Below are 6,257 nucleotides of genomic sequence, written 5' to 3'. Positions count from 1 at the left end.
CATGGTACCATGCACAGTTCTTCTCCCATATTCTCAAAAAAACACAACCCAAAGCAACAGAACTATTGAGTAAACAATAACATTATTCAATATTTCTTGGATATTATATATATACATATATATATACATATATATACAACCATCTATCTTCTCTCTATCCCACTTTATTATACCAACAAAAAAGATAGTTAATTTAATCAGCATAGATTGTTAAAACAAAATCCCATTGACATCAAAAATAGTCTCATTATTGCAGTTGGAAATTTTCAGAGTGGATAAGAGTTCATCAAAGTGTCCCCTTGCCTATGTTCAGATTATTTTGACATCTTTGTAGAAGAAAAAAGCCACACTTTTGAACCAATTACTTATGTTAATGAATTCTTGTATGACTAATATTTAAATATTGTCATGTCTTTTTTAGAGGGTATACATTACTTTCAGAAACATTTATAAGTTCTCAGTGATGAATCACATGCTTTCTTCTCTAAAGATTTCTGTCTGAAATGCCACTTTTATAAAACCTAATGTCTCAGCTGATTGGCACTGATTTAGGTTTCTGGTATCAAAAACAATGATCAAACTTACTTCTGAATTAAAAAGAGAATTTATTATGAAGCAGAAAAAAATGAAATTATGTAATAATAGCTAGAATTTGTGTGTCCCTTTAAAGTTTTATATATGTATATGTAATTTAATCATAAAAGCATGATACATATCATATCATATATGTATGGATGGACTTACAGTAAAACAGTAAGCATAATGCCTCTGTAATGGAATAGAATTCCATCTGTAATGGGAATGCCATCTGCACCACAAAGATGAGTTATGGTGAGATACGAACTCTCCAGTTCCTGTGGTATCAAAGATAAATGTTGATATAGGAAATGCTCTCATACTTAGACCAGTGATGGCTTCCTCTCAATTAGATAGATTTTAGCAGAACATTTTTCCAACGTCTCCATGTTCTAACTTTCTTTTTCCTGGACATGTGGTAAGCTTCACATTTAGTTGGACTCCAAGACCAGGAAACACATGGAAAACTTACTGATCGAATGAATATGCCAGGATATTATACAATAAAGATTTATACTTAATTGATGGATAGGGCAACTGGCTCTTTTGATTGGTTGCAGTTCACCTATTTGTTGATCCAGTGCACCTTCCCCTTGTACCTCACCCTTCTTCCAGTCTGTCATGAGATATTAGAATATAAACTTCTTGAGGGCATTTATTCTATTTATATCTGAGCTTTTAGCACATTGCTTAGAGTATAGTAAACCCTTAATAAAGGTTTATTGATTGATTGGCATGAGCAGTGTTTGCATCCTCATTTCCTCATGTGTAAATGGGAGATTATAGTGTTTACCAACTTTCAGGAATTATAGTGAGAGCTAATAAAAGTAAAATACTTCAAATATTGAAGTGCTATATAAATGCCAAAAGATAATCATCTTCCTCACAAGCTTGTGTGTAAGGAATGAAAATGCAAAAGTTTGGAATTTATACTTCAGTGTGTCAAGTTGCTTAATATATGGGGCATGTGCATAATCACCATGATAACAAAGACTTCTATAAATGCTCAGAACAATGAATTCTCTCTATTTCATTATTTTTTATTAAAAAAAACTAAAAAGCTGCTAATTTGAGGACCTGTTCTAATCCACATAGTCAGGGAAAACTTCTTTATCTTTGCTTCTGCCTAATCCTTTATACAGCTCCTGAAACACCATATGACAAGTAAAAAATATGATACGTGGCTGAGAATCCTAACAATGTCTGGGCAAATGTTTTTCAGCATCCAAGTAGCAAAGCTTATGAATCAGACAAATCAGGCTTTCTATTGAATACATCTGTTGAATGCTGAGCCTGAGTATTTTTTTCATAATGATATTCAGCTCTTTTTATCATCATGAGTAGATTAGCATTTTCATCTTCCTTAATGAATTGAAACATTTATTTTCAATGACCAAAATTGGAAAATATTAATGTTTGGGGGACAAAATTAAAACAAGGTGTTTTAAAAACATCCATCAGTTTGTGATTGCCTAGGTTCCAAATTGTTTTTTGCAGGAAGATGGATATCTGTACATTTTAGCAAGAAGCAATATCAAGGATTGAAATCTGGGTGAAAGAACCTCTACTATATTACCACTCTCAAAGCTGTGACAGCTTCCCTGTGGATCATTCTTATTCCTATGTCTTAGTATACTACCACAGTTGAATTTTATGTATAAGGATAACAAATTGTTTTCCTGCTTGACCTAAACATTGAATAATTATAAAGATGTGTAAGTAGGAAAGGCCTTGACACTGCTGAGGTATCCCTTGCATCAAAACAAATTAAATTTCAGTGATTTATAGCTTCCATTTGTAAAATGTTCTACATTCTACCAAAAATATGGAAAAGAAAACAATCTAGTAAGATGACAGAGGTAAGGGCAAGCTGTTGATGGAGTCCTACATATTTGGAGGATTTTTTTTCCTTTTTTTAGTCTGTTCTTTTATTACCTAAAATTGAGTATTGAAAAAAAATTAAGAGAATTTCATTTTTAAATATATTTAATGCTTTTTTCTTTACTTCTTTATCTCATGTAAAAACATATTTGAATATGAACTCTTTATTAACAGTGGAATAACTAGGAATTTATGCTATTATTTTTTTAAATTGCAAATAACCCTTTGCCCAATATTAAGTAATAATTTTTGTTTTTAATGATATAAATATATATCCAAATATACATATATATGTTTGTGAGTGTATATATATATATATGTATATATATATATATTATATAGGCATATATATGCCTAGATATAATATATATTCACACATGTATATATGATTAATTTTTGTGACCTAATTTTGTGGATATTCACTTCACCAGTAAAGCTCACAATCTTTTATATGATTCAAGAGCCCATTTCATGAAATTCCATAGTCAAAATATCACGATACCATAAGCCTACATGAATTTTGTTAAGGTGGTCCTTAGATGTCCATTATTTGGGGTATAATTAAAGTCTTTGAGTCTAGGGAGAGTCATCAAGAACTTAAACTTCAAGAAAAAGCCTCTGAGAACCCTTGATCACCTTTCTAATGTGATAAGAAGTGGAATAGGACCTTTGTCAAAGAGAAATATATATACATACATATATGTATGTGTATATTGTATGTATATATGTGTGTGTGTGTGTGTGTGTGTGTGTGTGTGTGTGTGTGTACCGTAATAAGGGTTTGAGAACTATCTGGCATCTTGAGATTTTTGGTTTATAGTAATAAGCACTCCCCTCTCAGCCTGGATAAGGGATTTGCTACTACTCTTTGAGTCAGCCTTAATGATCATAGATTTAGAACTGGAAGGATAGTAGAGTTCAGCTGATACCAATTGTTTTGTAGATGATAATATTGAAACAGAAAGAGGTTAAATGATTTGTTCAAAGATATTGTGATCTGATTCCTTTTCATCTATTCCTTCTTTCTGTTTGGGTGGTTTACTGGAGTAAGAATGTTGACTCAGCTGTGCTGAAATACACACAGTCTGCAGAAACAGACAGAGGAAGTAGTGGGTACCTTGATAGTTGAAATACAGCAACAATGGATTCAGCCTTCCCTAAGTCTTAACAATCTGGAGAGTTGAGGGGGTTGGAGTGTGCTGCTGATTACTAAATTTGAGGGAGGCTGATCTATAGGAAAAATCAAAGAGAGCCATTGAACTCAACAAAAATCTCAAAGCAGAAGACTAAGGCTAAAAACTTTGGTATATACTCTTATTCAACGATTAAGAGAAGTTCCAAGAAAAGCAGTTTTCTCTTTACAAGTTTAACCTCCCTATAACTATCCAAGAAAAGACACTTGTAAGAAACTACTTGTTTCTTCTCCACTCCCTAATATTTTTGCTAAAGTTAGCATCGCATGTAAAATGTCAGTTGTTAGTAGAAGATAAAAATACATTTTAATTAAGGTAGAGAACTAAATATCTTCCTAAATGTTATGAATTTTCCTGAGAAATTTCAACAATTATATGTGTTACCCCTAACATTTTATTTAATATAAACTTTATAAATCTGGTAAGGAAGATCTGCATTGATCTGAGTGATCGTTATATTAGGGTTAAAAAAAAAAATTAGACTAGATCATAAATTTTCCAGAGCCAAAAGGGGTAAGGAGGAAAGGATAGTGACAGCTGGCCAGCTCCACCTCTCCAATGATAACCCTGATCATAACATAATGTTATAAAATGCGACTCATGCTATATATGACCACCTCATTAAATGATTTATGTCTATGAGAAAATATCCATTTTGATAAAACATATGATTTTAATTAATAATGACAAAATATAATATTCCCATCCTTTCTTTCAGAACTCAAGCTTAAATTACAACCCCATTATTATACAGTTCCTGCTCTTTACAGAGAGACATATTACTTTTAATGAGGTATTTAATAGGTACTCTGGACTACTCAGCACTTCTATCATGAAAAAAAGAAAGAATAATTTTTGAATGAATATATTTTCTTGAAAAAGCAGAAAGACAGAATTTGTAATCCATTTAGAAAATGTATTAATGAAGGTAGTCAAGATCATTGAAAGGGAACTATTGGTAGCCTTCTTGCAATGTCTAACTTCTGAGTTTTCTTTTACAGTGCTTCCTAGTATAAGTTGGATGCAAGAAATAAGCAACATTCTTTTTCTCCAGAATTTCTACTACATACTAAGTAACAACTGGGACCCTCAGAAAACTAAATAAAAGATTAAAGTTACATAGTTAAAAAGATTAGTTATTCTCAATCTATACTATTTCTCTAAATAAACACGAAAGGAGGCTTAACCATCACTTTACACTACTTCTCTAAACCTAAAAAGTGGCATATATAATATTCAGTTTATTCTGCTGATTCCCTACAAACAATGTCGGGTAGGTCTTATTAAGGGAGGCTTTCTAAAAAGGCAAACAGAACAAAATAATATTTTTGTGATATTTCTTATGCTCAGCTGTTTTGCAGACTGATGTGCCAGGAACATGTAAAATTTAAATAAGACACATTCCCTGTCTGTACTAATATAATGACTTACATGCTTTACAAAGCTTTGTATAGGTTTGTAAAGCACTTTCCTCATGAGAACACTTTAAGGTCGAAGTAATTCTAGAATTATTTTTTTTTTTCCATTTTGTAGATAAGAACTGGTTTTTAAAATTTTAAGGACTTGGTCAAGGTTATATGGCTGGTAATGCTGCACTTACTCAAACCCAATTTCAGTGTTGTCTTGATAATATCACTCATTCATATATAAATATTCCTGAAATACACCATTTAAAGAGACTAGTGCCATAGATTCTACAAAGGTTATTGGCTATGCCTTATCTGGTTCACAGCAGGCGTTTAACAAATACTGGTAGATTTAATGAAATATATAGATCAGATGTGTTCCAAGGTCATGTGACCTACACTATATACAGAATATAGCAACTTTATATGAAGTTATTCCTCATCTGTCTGAGGAAAAAAAAAGATTGCTTTATAAAACCCCTCTGGGCTCGTTCCCCCACCTCATACTGCTCTGTCAGATGATATCCCCAGAGCGGTGGTTGCTTTTTTTTCATTATTTTAGGAATAATCCTATGGGTGACTATCCCCTTAACCCAGTAGCTTCCAGGTAACAGATGTTACAATTGATTCTTAACAAAGTCACTTACTCAAATTGTATGTCAAGAACAGTATTTACAAAGTATTCCCCAAAATCAATCTTGGGCACTACTAAACACAGAAACTGTGTATGGAAGAAGTAAACATAAATTCACAGCACAGTGACTGTAACACACACACATACATACATACACATATACATACTTAAAAGCATATATACATACATACCCATAAACACGTGTACAAACACACACATGTAGAACCCGGATCAAGCAGGTCTTTTTGTTATCAGGCTGGCTTCTCATATGTTTAGTAGCTATCGGGCTCAACCAGGAAAAATTTCCCAGCCGTTGGGAAGCTGCTGCAAACTTGCTTAGACAATTCACTCTGCCACTGACCTGTGGATTTTAGGACTGAGATAGATTCTTCAGCTGTTGGGCTCTTCACAGGTCATGGCCTATCTGTTGGATGGGTTGATTCATTGGAATCTACCGGTTTGTTTTTTGGAGTAGCTAAAGTCTTCAGGGCCAACTCATCTCTCCTGAGTGTTACAATGTACTTTTCAATTAGTCTGTTAAAGTATCCATTTCAGGGTGGAGCCAAG

Source organism: Notamacropus eugenii, chromosome 6 (assembly GCF_028372415.1).
Source record: "Notamacropus eugenii isolate mMacEug1 chromosome 6, mMacEug1.pri_v2, whole genome shotgun sequence".
In the NCBI taxonomy this organism is placed as follows: domain Eukaryota; kingdom Metazoa; phylum Chordata; class Mammalia; order Diprotodontia; family Macropodidae; genus Notamacropus; species Notamacropus eugenii.
Note: the sequence above shows the minus strand (reverse complement) of the source record.